This window comes from Monodelphis domestica, chromosome 3 (assembly GCF_027887165.1).
Source record: "Monodelphis domestica isolate mMonDom1 chromosome 3, mMonDom1.pri, whole genome shotgun sequence".
Lineage (NCBI taxonomy): Eukaryota > Metazoa > Chordata > Mammalia > Didelphimorphia > Didelphidae > Monodelphis > Monodelphis domestica.
Genome location: NC_077229.1, coordinates 134,910,386 through 134,928,010, shown reverse-complemented (window position 1 = coordinate 134,928,010; position 17,625 = coordinate 134,910,386). Strand labels below are relative to the sequence as shown.

At 35.4% G+C, this 17,625-nt stretch overlaps 1 pseudogene; it reads right to left on the bottom strand.

Annotated features, from left to right (window-relative positions):
• The window catches only part of LOC130458079 (cyclic AMP-dependent transcription factor ATF-1-like), a 52,449-nt pseudogene extending 44,761 nt beyond the window's left edge, over window positions 1-7,688 (bottom strand).
• Between the last annotated feature and the right edge of the window lie 9,937 nt (window positions 7,689-17,625).

The following is a 17,625-nucleotide window of genomic DNA, read 5'->3' as shown; positions in this document are numbered from 1 at the left end:
TAAAACATTTTTCTATATTTCATTTTTGTGGAAGAAATCTTGAATGAAAAAGAAGGAAAATGAAATATAGTATATTTTGGTCTGCATTCAGACTCAATAAGTTCGTTCTCAGAGGGCAGATGGCATTTTTTATCATGAGTCTTAGAGATTGACTTAGATTTGTAAATTGCTTGAGAATAAGTAGGTCATGCTGTCACTGTTTACAATTCTGTTCTGGTTCTATTCACTTTATTTTGCATCAGTTCATGTGAGTCTTTCCAGATTTTTCTGAAATCATCCTGCATGTTCTTTCTTAAGAAAAAGAGTATTGCATTACTATCATAAACCACAACTTGTTCAGTCACTTTCTAATTGATAGACAATTCCTTAAATTCAAATTGTCAGCTACCACAAACTATAATAAATATTTTTGTAATAAATAAATATTGCTGTAATAAACATTTTTGTACAAATAGCTCCTGCCCCACTTTTAAAAAATCTCTTTGGGGATAATAGGGAAAACAACTTATTCCAAAATATTCATAGCCATGCTCTTTGTGATGGCAAAAAATTGGAATATTGGGTATGCCCTCTGATTGGGGAATGGCTAAACAAGTTGTGGTAAATATTGATGATGGAATACTATTGTACTCAAAGGAATAATAAACTGAAAGAATTCCATGTGAACAGGAATGATGCAGAGTGAAAGGAGCAGAACCAGGAGAACACTGTACACAGAGACTGTGTTGTACACTGACTGGTACAATCAAATGTAATAGACTTCTCCACTAGCAGTAATGCAATGATCAAGGACAATTCTGAGGGACTTATGAGAAAGAACGCTGTCCACATCCAGAGGAAGATCTGTGGGAATTGAAACACAGAAGAAAAACAACTGCTTGATCACATGGGTTGATGGGGGTATGATCAGGAATATAGACTCTAAATGATCACCCTAATACAAATATCAGTAATATGGAAATAGGTCTTGATCACATGTAAAACCCAGTGGAATTGCATGTCAGCTATGGAGGGGGTTGGTGGGAGGGGAGGGAAAGAATATGAATCTTGTAACCATTGAAAAATATTCTAAATTAATTAAATCAAATTGTCCAAAACTGGGGGGGGGGGAGGAAATGTCTTCTTATGAATTTGGGAAGTGTTCTAGGATCAAGTGTTTCTATGTAGCCAGATCATTGGTTGGTTAGAGCAAAATTCAAAAGTAGCACCAAGTGATGTTGATAATGTTGTTAACAATACCAACTAAAATGAATATTTCTGTATACAAAATAGATTGGGGAAAGAAGTTTGTGTTCATATGAAGCTGTGATATACTATTATGAGTAATTTGCTTATCTTCTAAAGGATTTTTAAGCAATTTAATATGTAACTTTTTAAACTAAAAAAATGTCTCTTTGAGATATAGACCTAATAATAGTATTGATGTATTAAAGCATATACTCAGTTTTAGAATCCTTTGAGCATAGTACCAAATTGCTTTCCAGAATGGTTGGATCAGATCACAACTCCACAAATGTGTATTAGTGTCCTGATTTTCCTACATCCCCTCCAACAATGATCATTTACAGTTTCTGTCATATTAGCCAATCTGATAGGTGTGAGGTGGGACCTCAGAGTTTTAATTTGCATTTCTCTAATCAGGGGTGATTTAGAGCATTTTTTCATATGAATATTGACAGCTTTGATTTCTTCATCTGAAAACTGCCTGTTCATATCCTTTGACAGACCATTCCTTTAAAAAAATAAGTAGAATTTGGAAGCCACCTTTGGAGCTTTGGGCTCCATAAGCCATCCAATGTGTTGCCACTCCATGAGTTAATCTGACATTGGCAGCAAATACCCAGATGACTGGGAGAATTCCAACTTGAGGATGAGATTCAAAGAACCATAGCATTCTTACACTACTTTATAATAACCAGCCCTCTAGAAACTTCCACTGAAAATAAAGAATGTCCTCTAGTAACCCTCATTAGGATACATTATAAGTATCGTGAATGAGCTATATTTTTCCCTGGTGCTGATGCTACACACTTTCCATAAAATCATTTATTTACAGAACACTTACTGCTAAAAGATAGGAAAAATGGGCAAGAGAGATTGACCATCTCTCTTTCCAGTTATATCTCTGGTTCCCAAAATAAAATTAATTTACTAGGCTAATGTACTTTTTTTCAAAACTACCCACACTTCTGGAAGAAAATAATACAAAGAATTTGCCCAATTGGTGGTAAGTCTTTATAGCAACATCTTTGTATATAAAGTCCACCTGTATAAAAAATAGTTGATTTAAAAAATAAATGGTAGTGCCTTCATACAAAAGAGCTTTTTCCATACATGATAATGTTTTTGGTATCTTCTCCTGGAAGCACCATTAGATTTGGTGGATGAACTACATGAAAAAATCATGCTCATTTCTTTATAAACCATCTTCATGTTTGAACAAAAAGATTTCCTTGTTTTGCTATAAAGATTAGTCACTAGAATTGGCTTCAAAAGACTTTTGACTGTTTCCTAAAAACAATTCCACCTCTGAAAGAAAATATTTTGTAATATTAAGGGATTTTGAACAAGAAGAGACATTATAAATTAGTCTAAGGCCACAACTTTTCAGATGACAAAATTGAAGCCTCCCAATATTGTACTTTGTCCAAGATCTTACAGGATCAAAATGGTAGAAGTTGAGGTTGAAATTAGTTATTTTAGTGTTAAATTCAGTGTTCTTTCAAATATATCACAATATTTCTGAGACTACTCAAAAGAATATGGCACAATATATGAAGGAAATTATAGAAATCCTAAGATGTTTTGAGCAATAGTAACTTTATTGAAATATGTGTATTTTCAAAGTGACTGTAACATTGATTTATGATTTTAGTTATATTTATTTAAGTCATTGACTTCTCTTGTGTGCCAACTTTGCCAGCATTCTTCATGTTTGAAGATGACATCATGGATGGTAATTGTGCTAGAATGTCTCATAAGCCTCAATACATACATAAAGAAAATATATTAGAATTTCATTTTCTACAATGTTTAGGGCCTAGATCACACAGAAAAATCCATAATACATCTTTATAATATATATTTATAATCCTTGGTCTGTGCATGAATTTACAATCTGGTGGGATCACCAGGCAAAGACTCTTTGATAGATGAAGTATATTAAACAGAGGGACTTAAAAAGTGGAATGATATTGAAAAGTGATCAAGAAAGCATAAGAGAGGCACAAACAGTCAGACTAAGAAAGATATGGAGCTATGGCCAAGGGATTAATTTGGATGAGGAGGGGAAAAAAATAAGCAAAACAAGGCAAGTAAGAAAAGTTGTTGAGCAATTAGGCTATTAAGCAAAATTGGTAGGATAGTGGGTAGGACAAAATGGTGAAATGGATAGTAGTTTGGTTTAAGGCATATTAGGAGGTGGTTATGGCCATAGTAGAAGATTTATTAATACAAAGAAAATAAATTTGAATTATATCGTCTATAAAAATTTTTATGGTTGATATAAAAACACCTACAAAAAACAAGACCAAAAAATTCTCAATTATTGAGGAGAGTAGAAATCTCTACTGTGATTTGAATTAGGTGTGATTTTTGATTCTGTCATAGATAAGTGAATATGTGTTCTGAAGGTCAATTATTCTCTTTCCTGGGGAGATGGTGAAGGGACTTGAAAATGCCTCTCCACACTACATGCTGAATGCATTTTTTTCTGAAGGAAATAGAAGAAAGACTTTGATGGGAAATGAAAGGAGCTGAGGAAAAACTTCATTATTGAGGATGATAGAGGATGGAAGAGAATTGCATGGAAGAGAAAGGGAAGGAAAAGATCAGCTGGGCAATGGGAGTTTAAAAACATATTTGAGGTTCTCCCTTAAGAGGAGACAGTTGGATGCTCCAGAGAAGAAAAAAACACTTGTCTTCCTGGGATGCCCATCTAGTCAAGTCTATAAGCATTTACCAGGTGCCTACCATGTGCTAGTATGGTACCAATTTCTGGAGATACCACAAAAAGCAAAATCAAAAGTAAAAAATTAGCCCTTTTTCTTAAGTAGATCCCAATATAATGGAGAAGACAACACTCAAACAACTATGTAAAAGGGAGAATAAATTTAAAATATTTGATAGAGGGAAGGCACAAGCATTAAGAGGGTCTGGGAAAGGCTTTTTTGTAGTGGGTTTGATTTCATATATTTATCAAAAAACAAATACATAAAGATTTTCTTTTATCAATATCTTTGTTTTTTCATACCTATATTTTCCTTCAGGATCCCTCTTCCTGCCCTGCTAGAGAGTCATTTCATATATAATAAATAGTAATTTTAAATAAAAGAAAACTAAGAGGGAAAAAAGAGGTTTTCATCTTCCTGGAATATATATATATATATATATATATATATATATATATATATATATAAATATATTAGACTTATTAAAAATAATGACAATTACCTTCTTCTAGTAACTCATATGGACCAAATGACACAGGAGAAACTTTAAAAAATATTGCCATGGGTTAAGTAAGATGTCTTAGTTAAGAAACTAAAGACTATGGGGCAACTAGGTGGCTTAGTGTATTGAGAGCCAGGCCTAAAGACAGGAGGCTCTGGATTCAAAATTGGCCTCACACACTTCCTCACTGTGTGACCCTGGTAAGCCATTTAACCCACCTTGTCTAGCCTTACTGCTCTTCTGCCTTGGAACCAATACATGGTATTGATTTTAAGATGGAAGGTAAGGATTTAACAAAAAATGATACTGAAGACCATAGGTTCACATATTAAATTTTCATCACTATTGGCCACAGGGCAAAGGATGTAGAAGAGAATGATTAATTTTGGAAATGAAAAATCAGCTTAAAATGTGATGTCAAAGAATTCAGATTTAGATTTCTGGACCATACTTTGCAATTAGAATTTTTGGCTTCATGGTCATAGATATAGTTCACATAATAAAAACTGGCAAGAAAGCTGACAATTTTCCAAAGATCTTGAAAAATCTAAACCAAAAGACTTTAAGCAACACTGTCCCTCCAAAAAAAACAAACAAACATCAATAAAAGATGGAGAGAGGGAGAAGGCTATTTATTTAACTTAAGGGGAGTTAGTTCTAGTAGTGAATAGTCATAAAGAAGAAAGAATAACAGAAGAGACAACATTTTCAGGAATACAAATATCCAGGAATATTCAGGAATCCAAAATCCAAAGAAGAACTCAGTGGTACAGCCTATGTCTAAATGTCTATATAAAAATTCACAAAGTTTAGGCAACAAACAAGGTCAATTAAATTTGTGTTATCTCAAAAAGTATGAATTAAACCTCATAGTTATTACTGAGGCATTGGAATGAAATCTACTGTTACTCTGCATGAATATACCTTATTAAAAAAAAAAAAACCAACAACTCAACAGGAAGAGCAAAAGGATGGATAGAGTGGCATTGAATATAAAGGAGGTACATTCATTTGAAGAGATTCAGGAGGGTTGGGGAGAGGAGTGAGATTTACAATGGAGAATATATAGGTGAAGATCAAAGAAGAGAGAAACAAGTGATTTTGTCAATGGAGTCTACTATAGACCACCAGACTGAAAGAAAAACCTACATGAAGTCTTTGAGAAACAAATTATAATTCTGATGCAGTGGCAAAATAGAGTACTGATGGTGGAGTTAAATGATCTTTCAAGAGCAGAGCAGCTAATAACATCTCAACTTTCCTTAGTGATGAATTAATTCTTAAAACTGTGGAAGAATTGCCCCAAAAGGTGAAATTATGTTTGGGATCTTAATCTTATTAAAAGGGAGAAACTGATTGCTAGGGGAGAAGTGACCCCTTCAGAATTTATGATAGAAGAGGAAATATGACATTTACCCTAGATTTTGGGAAAAGATTTCAAAGGATTCAGATAGGATACTATAGACTAAAATTCTTAAGGGGAAGTCAGCCCAGAGGGAAGAAAAATAATCAAGAATGAAATTCTGAAGACACAAAGGCAGGAAAATTCCAATGAGGAGGGAAAATGTGATTTATCTGAAGAAAATGATGTAGATACTCAAGGAATTCATCAACCAATTTAGATTATAAAAACAAATATACAGAAAATAGAAGCAAGGTAAGGCAAAGTAAGATTAATATAAAAGCATGGCATAGTGTCTTTAAAAATAGTGTCAGGAATGCTAAAGCTGAGTTTAGGTAGGAAGCTAGAAGGGAAAAAATAACCAATTTAAGAAAAAAAGGATGCTCAAAGAAGGGTTAATATCCTTTTGGGGGAGAGAGATGGAACAATATTAACTAACAAGAGAAAGAAGGCACAGTTGCTGAACTTTGACTTTTGGTTTCTTTGTGAAGGAGAATGACTTTTACATTAAAAATGATAGGACAAAAAGAACAAACAAAGGAAACAACTAACAACAACAACAGTTGTTTTCCAAGACACATAGGAAATATTAAGAGAAGACCTAGCTGTCTTTGATGAATTCTTATCTCCTAGCTAGATAAATTATATCCTTAGGTCCTGGAAGAAATGACAGATGTGACCATTAAAACTGTCAGTATTATTTGAAAGATCATGGAAAACAGGAGAGGTAATACAATATTGGAAATGGGAAAATTCTGTCCCTTATTTTCAGAAAAAGGAAGAGAATAGACTATGCAAACTATAGGGAGTTTGGCTTTTATTTTTGAGAATGCAGAAGAGATTTAGAGGTCTAAAACTTCAATATGACTTAGAAATGTGAAATGGCTATCAAAAAATCAATTGTAGTATTTAGCCATGTTTATAGATGGATAACTTCCAGGAACAAGGAAGTGATAATACCATTGTAGTCTGTATCAGACCTCATCTGCACTACTATAGTCAGGTCTGGGCACTAGGGTTCAAGGACACTGACAAAATTGACAGAGCATACAGAAGAGAGCAACCAGAATAGTATAAAGAGTTGATGATATAAGGAATGATTGAAGGAAATGGAACATAGAAAAAGGAAGCCTCAGAGAAGGAATGTGAGATTTTTTTCAGCCATTCTGGCACAAGGAGGAGAGATTAGATTTATTCCGATAGACTCCAATGGGTTGAACCTAGCTGTCTTCTAGGCATTAAGGGCAAGGCCTATGCAAAGGCTTGGAGCAATCAGGGAAAGTGGTTTAAGTGTTTAATAAATAGAAAGGGTGATCATTAATCTCAACAAGTCTAATTTTCTCATACCAAGTGCTTATTATGCAAAGGATAACCTTAGCTTGTGAACAAATTCATTTATCCAAATAAACATTAAACAAAAATCAGAAAAGTTATACAGATTAAAGAAAAGAATATAGGATAGTAAAAGAATTCTACAATTGTAGAGTGACAAAATCTCAGGTGAACCCAGAACAGAAGGAATTCATCATGGAAGTCAGCTCTTAAATTTTGAAAGAGCAGGAAATAAGAATCAAAAGGTATACTGGGAATAGAATTTTCCCCATGTCTGTGCCTTCATGGAGAACTCTTATATCTCAAAATATTATGCCTTGCTCCTTTTTCTTTTATGTCAGACTCAGCTTCTCTGTCTGTCTGACTCTTTTTGGAAATTACGTCTCACTTACATAGCATAGAGGGCTCGGAGATCTCTCTCCCCTCCAGGAGTCATGTCTTCCTCCATGTACAGAACTCCTAGAATCATAGGGCTGTCCTTCAGCTTCAGGGACCACTCCATTCAACTGGTGTGGTGGTGGTGGTCGTGGTGGTGGTGGTGGTGTGTGTGTGTCTATATGAATGTTATTTGTTATCATCTCTATCCCCTATATGGTTCTGAATTCTTCCTCTAGCCATAACTATGAAAGCTACCTCATGAAGTTCTTTTCTATTTTTTGTATGATCTTTAATATTTAGGTCATGTGTAATTATCATGAGGTATATGCTAAAAGATGCAGGTCTATTCATATCTTTTGATCATTTATCATTTGGGGAATTCTTTCTATTTGTATATATTTGACAAAAGTTCTCCATATAATTTAGATATGAGACCTCAAACTGAGAAATTGTCTATAAATTTTCCCCCCAAATTACTACTTTCCTTCTAATCTTGGCTTTATTAGTTTTATTGGTACAAAACTTCTCAATATAATGTATTCAAAATTATCCATTTTACATCTTATAATGCTTTCTGTCCCTTGTCTATTCATAACTTTTATCCATAAATCCAATAGGTAACTGTTACATGTTCTTCTAATTTGCTTATATCTCCCTTTTTGCCTATGGCATGTATCAATTTTGATCTTAGCTTAGTAAATAATGTAAGATATTGGTCTATATCTAGTTTCAGTCAGACTGCTTTCCAGTTTTCTCAACTATTTGTACTAAATAGTAAATTCTTTTCCCCAAAACTTGGATCTTTACTTTGGTCAAACACAAGGCTACAAATAATCGCTTCAAATTGTTTGTTGTCTCTGTTCTGTCCTAATTGTGTAGTTTTCTATTTCTTGACCAGTACTAGATGGTTTTCAACATTACTGCTTTATAATATAGCTCAAAATCTGGGACTTATAAGCCTCCTTCCTTTACATTTTTTAAATATATTTTTTAATCTGACACCTATCAGATTGGCTAAAATGATGAAAGAGCAAAATGACAAATGTTGGAGGGGAGGTGGAAAAATGGGCACACTAATACATGGTGCAACTGTAAATGGATTCATCCATTATGGAGAACAATCTGGAATTATGGACAAGGAGCTATATTTATTACTTTTGATCCAACAATTCCATTATTAGGTTTATTTCCTAAGTTAATCAGGTAAAAAAGGAAAAGAACCTACATGTTTTAAAATATTTATATAGGGGAGGGCAACTAGGTGGCTCAATGGATTGAGAGTCAGGCCCAGAGATGGAAGTTCTGAGTTCAAATCTGGCTTCAGACACCTCCTAGCTATGTGACCCTAGGCAAGTCACTTGACCCCAGTTGCCTATCCCTTATAGCTCTTCTGCCTTGGAACCAATACTTAGTATTAGTTCTAATACAGAAGGTAAGTGGTTGTTTTTTTTTTGTTTGTTTTGTTTTTTAAGAAATGATGAACAGGTCAATTTTAGAAAAAAAAACATTGGCAGAACTATATGAAATTATGAAGAGTGAAATCAACAGAACTAAGAAAACCTCATATGTAGAAATATAAATATTGTTTGAAGGATGATTTGTGTATGTCCACCTCCAGAGAAAGTATCCATAAACAGAAATAAGTATGACGTTGTTTTAGATATACATTTATCTTTTTGTCAAATGGTGTCTTCTCTACTGGGAGAGGAAAGGAGGGAGTTAACTTGGTATTTTAATGTAACAAACAAATAAAATAATATATGTGTGTATATATATATATAATATAAGTTTTCAAAAGAAAGATTTATATCTAAATCTACTTTCTTCTAGACTGATTTCCAGTTTTCTAGCAATTCCTATCAAATAGGAAATTCTTTCCTAAGTAATTTATGTTTGGGGATTTATCTTACACTGGGTTATTGAGTTAATTTACTTCTAATTCTTCCTTGTCTAGTCTGTTCCATAAAATAGTAATAAAAAACATTGTTGTAGAGATTTAAGGTTTACAAAGTTCTTCATAAATATAGTAGGACCTCATTTCATGCAACCAATATGTTCTAAGACCCTTCGTGTAAGTTGAAAATCTCATATAGCAGCAAACCCCATTATTTAAGAAGTGTTTTTATGTGACCGTACCCAGGAACTTTATGATTTTTCTTAGGTTTATCGGAGCTACCACCATCACTATTCTTGCACTTTGGGGCCATTATTAATAACTAAATAACGTTTATGAAACAAATAGTAGCATTACTTTGATGTGGACTTGGCTTGTTACAAGGGAGAACTTTGATATTATTGATGTGGAAGCTAATGTTTGTTGCAAAACAATGTAATGACATATTAATACTTATCAGAGCAAGAATGAGGGCAATTGGGAGAAGTACTATAAGAACCGATGCTGACAATTTTAAAAATTGGGTATTTTTGGGCCTTTATTTTTTTCAGTTGTTAAATGTATGTACCCAAATTTGTGTGTGTTGAGTTCCTATGAAAGGAGGTCCTATTGTATTATCTCACCTGGGAGGTAAGTACTAAACATATCACCAGCTGAGCCAGACAGGGGTTAAGGGAACTAGTCAAGGTCATAGCTATAAATGACCATGGCTGGATTTAAACTCAGGTTGTCTTAACTCATTGGTCCAGCACTCAATCTACCAAAATACCTCGCTGCCTTCATTGACATGCTTTACTATTTTAAATCCTGCCTTTCTGTATTTTAATGACTACTGCTTCACAATGTAGTTTGAGATTTAGAATTGATCTTCATATAAGGGGGCTGAAATGTATTAGGATATGATTCTTGAGTATTCTCTAGCTCTGGGTGAGAAATCAAATCATTAATGGGGTGGGTGAATGGGTGGTCGAGGTGGGTAGCATTTTATATGAACATACTACACTCATGTGAGGAAATCCAGGACCCAGAGGAGGAGAGGACATGAATAAAAGTCAATGGAAGCTTTAACAGGACGCGTTTGTCACTAGAGTATGCCATAAAGCACCTGGACAGAAAAAGGAAACACATGGCTCAGGAAAGGAATTATAAGGCTAGCACAGAGGCATGATATAGTTGTTATGAGAGAATTCAATTATCTGGACATCTGTTGGAATTCTCTCTGCCAAAAGCAGAGCAGATAATATTTTTTTTTCACTTGCTTTAATCATAATTTCATCCAACAAGGAGAAATTGTATTCTGGGTCTGATTACCAAAAACAGAGAGGTATCGATTGATGGAGTAGAAAGGACAGGAACTTTGGTTGATAAGCTGACATTGACCCTTGATTCAGGTAAAATAGATTCCAAAGGGTTCAGAAGGACAGCTAGGAGCTAATTGTGTAAATCTGTTTAGGTGAAACTTGTCCATGAGGGATAGGAAATTCTGAAGAATAAAAATCTGAATGTAGAAATATAAAGTGAATAGAAAGGTGGGAAGAGTTTTTCTAAGGATATTGAATTTATAAATCTATTTACATTTGTAAAAGAAATATGCATATATTAGAAACAAGGACATTACTAAGAAGAAAAATCTTGTGAGAATATAGGCACATTTAAGCAGAATGAGCTGAGACTTTTGAGGTTAGCTATGGAAGATGAAAAGGGTCAGCTTTTAAACATGGCTTTATGAGGAGAAAATGAGTATCAAAGAAGGATAAAATCACTGCTCCAGTTTGATAGAGTGATGATGCAAAAAAGAAATGAGGCAAAACTATTTTCTTCTATTTCCTCTGTTAAAGAGAACAATTTTTGGACTTTAAAGGCCAGAACTCTTGTGGCCAACATGCGGTTGGTACTGAAGGTAAATGAGGAGAAAATAAGGAAACACATATCTGTCCTTGTTGAGATCACATTACCTGTCTCATCCAAACCCATATCCTCTGGCACTGAGAGAGCCGACAGACAAATTGCTCAGCAAATATTTGTGATGAAGGAGAATCAGCAGGGACACCAGGGTTGGAAAAGAATAAATATCATTCCAATTTTCAAAGGGAAAAAGTGAATGGAGACTGCAAGTTCCACTATTTCTTAAATGTTTATTATTAAAACCCAAAACCATAGGAAGACTTTTGGGATGTTCTCTCTGTACAGGCCAATGGTCTTGACATCAACTCTGGCAGAATTCTAGTACCTATCATGAAAAAGATAGTGAAGATTTATATAAAGAGAACCAATGATTGCAACAAGTCATTGGTGCTTCAAAAAGGATGGGGTTTGGCAAGTAAACAATTTTTTAAACAAGGTTATTAGATAATTTTGTAAGGGATAAATCCATAAGGACAATGTTGTAGATAGAATTTACTTCATTACTAGATGACATAATGAATAGATCACTAGATTAGGGTCAGGAAGCCTTAAGTTCAAATTTTGTCTTAGGTCACAAATGACTATGTTACCTTGGAGAAGTCACTTAATCTTTGCCTTCCTCAGTTTTCTCATTTGTAAGATGGAGATAATAAAAGCATCCCAGATTGTCATGAGGAAAAAAAGATAATATTTGTAAAGAACTTTGAAAAATTAAATCACTATTCAAGTGTTAGCCATTATGATTTTAAAATAGTATTTAATACAATCTTTCATGCTTAGGTTTTGAAAAAAAACAGATTGATACAGCTTAGTTTAGGAACTCTTAATTCTGGAAATTTTTTCAATATTTTGATATATTGTATTCAATACAAGTCTAATGACTTAATAATACTGGATTCTTTAGTAATATTTTAATAAGTCATATCTTAATATAATTGGTTTCCTTTGTAATTCTATGTATTTTACTTTATACATTCAACAATATTACTCTGAAAGGAATCCATAGCATCTTCAGACTTGCCAAAGAAGTCCAGGACACAAAAAAGTCCTAAAACCTCCTCAGAATAGATGATTGATTATACAATCAAGTGAATTCAGGGCTGATTGATAGTCTGATTCCCAAGAGTAATCACTCACAGTTCAATGCCACCATTAGAATGCTTCAGGGTTCTGTTTTTGATCTATCCCCTTCATTTCAGTTGATAGTGCTTCTCCATGAAAATTACCTTGTATTTATTTTTTACATACATATTTATGTATAATGACAGCAATGGATAGAGCTTAAGGCCTACAGTCAGGAATACTCATCTCCCTGAGTTCAAATCCAGCCTCAGACACTTATGATCTATGTGACTCTGAGAAGTCACCCAAACTCTTTGCCTCAGTTTCCTCATCTGTAAAATGAACTGGAGAAGGAAATGGCAAACCATTCCAGGATCTTGGCCAAGAAAACTCCCAAATTGGGATCACAGTCTCTGTCTCTGCCTGTATGTCTCTCACTTTCTGTAATAGAATTGATATTAAGAATTGATTCCAAGGCAGAAGAGTGGTAAGAGCTAGTCAATGGAGGTTAGGGAATTTGCTCAGGGTCACATACCTATGAAGTATCTGAGGTTAGATTTGAACCCAGGACCTCCCCATCTCCAGCCTTGCTTTCTATCCACTGAGTCACCTAGCTGCTCCCCTGTTGTCTCTCTTGTTAAAATGTAGGAATAGTGAAAGCAGACACTTTCATTTCTGTCTTCTATTCCTATGCCTGCACATTTGGGCAATTCATAAATGCTTGCTGATTGACTTATACCTTATACATAACAGCTTTTTAATCAGTGAGCTCAGTGAAGGAATAAACAGACTTTCTTATTGACTCTGCTGAGGATACAAAGCTAAGAGGGACATTTAATATTTCCTGTTAGGGGCAGTAAATAGAGTGCCTGACCAGGGGTCAGAAAGACCAGAATTCAAATCTGGCCTCAGATATATGCTAGCTAAGGGACCTTGGGCAAATCATTCATCTCTGTTAGCCTCAGTTTCTTCATATAGAAAATTGGAATAAAAATAACACCTACCTTATAGGGTTTCTATGAGGAGAGAATGAGATAATATTTTTAAAGTTCTTTGTGAACCCTAAAGTGCTCTGTGAATATTATGATATATTATCAAAAATCAACTTTTTTCCCCAAGACATTCACAACCTGGATGCACCTACTTTTCCAGTCTTATATATTACATATATTGTATAAATATAAAATCTATGTACCTTAACACACACACTAACACACACACACCACACACACACACACACACACACACACACACACACACACACACATCTCCCATCCAGCCCAAAGAACCTTCTTACTCTTCTTGTACACAATACTATTTCCTGCCTCTGTGATTTTGCCTTGGGTTTTCCCTATCTTAGGAAAGGAGTTCCTTCTCACTTCTGCCTCTTAGAATCTCCAGGGTTTTTTTTAAGACTCGTCACCTAAAATCTCACAATCTACATGAAACTTCCTGATTTCCATTTACTTGTTATTCCCCACTGAAATTACATTGTAACTATTTTCCATATATTTTACATTTCTGTCTATGCACATGTGGTTTCCTCTGGCTAGATTGTAAGCTCCTTGAGGACAAGGAATGTTTTGCTTCTGTCTTTGTATCCTAAATGCCTGAGACAGAGAAGATACTTAAATATATAACCAATTCTCTTGATTGACAGTGCAAGAATAATGTATTCAGTCAAAATCTTCAACTTTGAATTGTGTCAGCCATCAGTGTCACAATAACTGTTACTATCATCACCATTAGCATCACCATCATTATCATACTAACACTGGAAGTATTTAGTTCTTTAAGGTCTGCAGAACTCTTTTTCCTTTCCTTTCCTTTCCTTTCCTTTCCTTTCCTTTCCTTTCCTTTCCTTTCCTTTCCTTTCCTTTCCTTTCCTTTCCTTTCCTTTCCTTTCCTTTCCTTTCCTTTCCTTTCCTTTCCTTTCCTTTCCTTTCCTTTCCTTTCCTTTCCTTTCCTTTCCTTTCCTTTCCTTTCCTTTCCTTTCCTTTCCTTTCCTTTCCTTTCCTTTCCTTTCCTTTCCTTTCCTTTCCTTTCCTTTCCTTTCCTTTTCCTTTTCCTTTTCCTTTTCCTTTCATCCATCTATATCTATCTATCTATCTATCTATCTATCTATCTATCTATCTATCTATCTATCTATGGCAGCTAGGTGGCACATCATAACTGGAGTCATGAAGGCCTGAGTTCAAATTTGACTTTAGACACATACTATGTGCTGTAGGATCCTGGGGAAAAAAAAATCACTTACCCCTGTTTGTCTCAGTTATCTCATCTGCAAAATGAACTGGAGAAGGAAATAGCAAACTACCTTGCCAAGAAAACTTCAAATGGGGTCACAAAGTGTTGGACACAACTGAAATGAATGAATAACAAAAGTTTGTGTGTGTGTGTGTGTGTGTGTGTGTAAATTCCATTTGAACTTCAAAATGAGCTCATAAGGAAGGTATTTCATGTAGTGCTACTTCTATTTTACAGATAAAGATTCTGAAGTTTGAGAGAACAAATTATTTTGCTAGGGTCACTACCTATCTATGTGACCTTAGATAAATCACTTATCTTGGGGGCCTCATTTTCCTCATCTAAGGAGGAGTTATAACCTACATAATCTTTTAGAACCTTTTAAAACTTTATTTTATTTTTTAAAACCCTAACTTTCTGTCTTAGAGACAATATTAAGTATTAGTTCCAAGGTAGAAGAGCAGGAAATGGTAATCAACAATTTGGGTTAATTGGCTTGCCCAGGGTCACAGAGCTTGGAAGTGTCTGAAACTAAATTTGAACCTAGGATTACCTGTCTCCAGGCTTGGCTCTCAATCCACTGAGACATCTAGCTGTCCTCTTTTTAATTTTAAACCCTCTGATCCCTCCATGGTGGTCTGGGACTTCAAGGCTTTTGCTCTCATGAAATTCACTGACTGTTGGAGGGAGATAGATACATACACACATACACACGTGTGAAAAGGCAGAGAGAGAGAGAGAGAGAGAGAGAGAGAGAGAGAGAGAGAGAGAGAGAGAGAGAGAGAGAGAGAGAGAGAGAGAGAGAGAGAGAGAGAGAGAGAGAGAGAGAGAGAGAGAGAGAGAGAGAGAGAGAGAGAGAGAGAGAGAGAGAGAGAGAGAGAGAGTGACACACACACACAGAAAGAATCCCCACAATCCTGGCTGGGATGGATCAGGACGGCTCTCTTGGGGGATATTGTATTTGAATAGAATGAGTAAGTGAAGGAAGAAAGCATTTATTTAGAGTGTGCAAAGCACTCTACTAACCTCTCAGGATACAGATAGCAAGTTAAGGGTTCCGGCTCTTCACGAACTCACATTCTAATAGGAGAGAGAACATGTAGGAAAGTTTGTGTTGTGACACAATTGGAAAAGCATGGTCCAATGATCTTTACAGTTTAGCAAGAAAGGAACTGGTAATGCTTCAGAGTTAATGTCATTTCCACAAATGAAATAATATCAGTTTTTTGATGTTGAACCCTTTGACTTGGTCAAGGAGTGGGCTTTGACAGGGAGGTATTTGGGTATAGTAAAGTCCTTAGCGTCTCCACATAGTTAGGATCATATTCTGCCTGTCTGTGATGACAGGCAATAGGACTTCTTTGTGCTTTCTATCATCCTCTTGCCTTTAAAAATGCAAACAGGAACCCAAAGGCTCTGAGTTGCTAAACTCACGTTCTCTGGGCCATCTTTGATGTCCGATTTATCTTGTTCATTCCTTTGTGAGGATGGCTCCCCCTCCTTTCCACTTACTGGGGAGTCAGTCTAATGAGTCCAAGACTCCAGGTGGCCTGTCCCTCCACTCCCACTTAATTCTCTTTCTGCCACCCCTCAAATGGGCACTCCCACCTAAAGAGCCAGCCTCTAGTACTTTGGTTCTTAGTAGGGAAGCCAGCCTAGGGTTTGAAGTGGTCCTCTGAATCTGGAAAGGATGAGAATTGCTTAAACAATGCAGTCAAGTCATGAAACAAATACAGGCAGAAGAGAAACAAAACAGCCCATCTCCATGTTGATGCTGATTGGACTCCTGTGTCCCTGGGGTTTATGAAGGCCTGTCTTGGTCATTAAAACTTGCTTTCTGGACCCTCTCTGAATAAATGTCCAGTGTGCCTGATAAATCCTGCTGACATGGAGCAGGTGGAACATTTGAGCCTTCCCAAGATGACCCCTTTGTTTGCAGCCTACAGAATGAATTGGCTGTTCAGGTTGAAAGCCTTTAAGGGACTGGTTTTCAGGAAAGCTACACATGGACACAAATGAGCTCCCTATGCATGGGGCCTCACAGAGGAGCAATACAGATGTCGTTTACTGGAGATTAGCATTGAAATCAGCACACCAGGCTAAGTATGGTGTCTTTATACCATTTACTGCAAACCATTTGCCTGATGGATTCCATTCAATTGGCACCCTGTGTTAGCCCATTAAAATTACTCTAATGATACTCTGTCAAGCGAGTTAAAATACACATCTCATAGAAAAGGTATTTCATGGAAACTTCAATAGCTTTCTGTCTTTGTTTGGCTCCTAAGTACCCAGCCTCTGCACTAGAAAACTTTTAACACTAATCAGGGACATTTGGAGACAAGAAAAGGTAAAAATCAGCAGGGTTCTGAGCTTAATGATAGAAGAAAAAAAAACAAAAACAAAAAAGAAAGGAAAGAAAACTTCAGAAGGTTTCAAAGGAATAATTGAGTTTGTTAAATTAAAAATTGTTAAAGGTAGTTAGTTGGAGTCTTTTGTTAATTTTATTCTGTTTTTTCTTTTTAAAGCAGAGTGAACTCCCTGATATATTATTTCATTAATGTGGCATCCTCTCCCAGAGTGTAGATTGCAACCTAGACATTTTCTCATTCTATGCAACAGTTTTCCATGTCCAATCAATATGCTGGGGACATCCCAATAGATTCCTGATATTGTATAGGTATCAAAGGAGCATATAGATTACACTTCACTCTTGCTATATGACTGGCTCACCTTTCTTTCAAGTCATATCTCTCATTGATGATATACCTGATATTGCTTCCCTTGTGAAGCTCTACTTAGTCATTATTTACCTACTCATTCCCACCATGCACCTCTTCATTGGACAACTGGTAAATTTAATTCTTCATTTACTATGGTATTCACTAACTCACAAAGTCACTAAAATCACTTTTTCATCTGGACTTGGGAAGTTATCTGAGTAGGGAACATC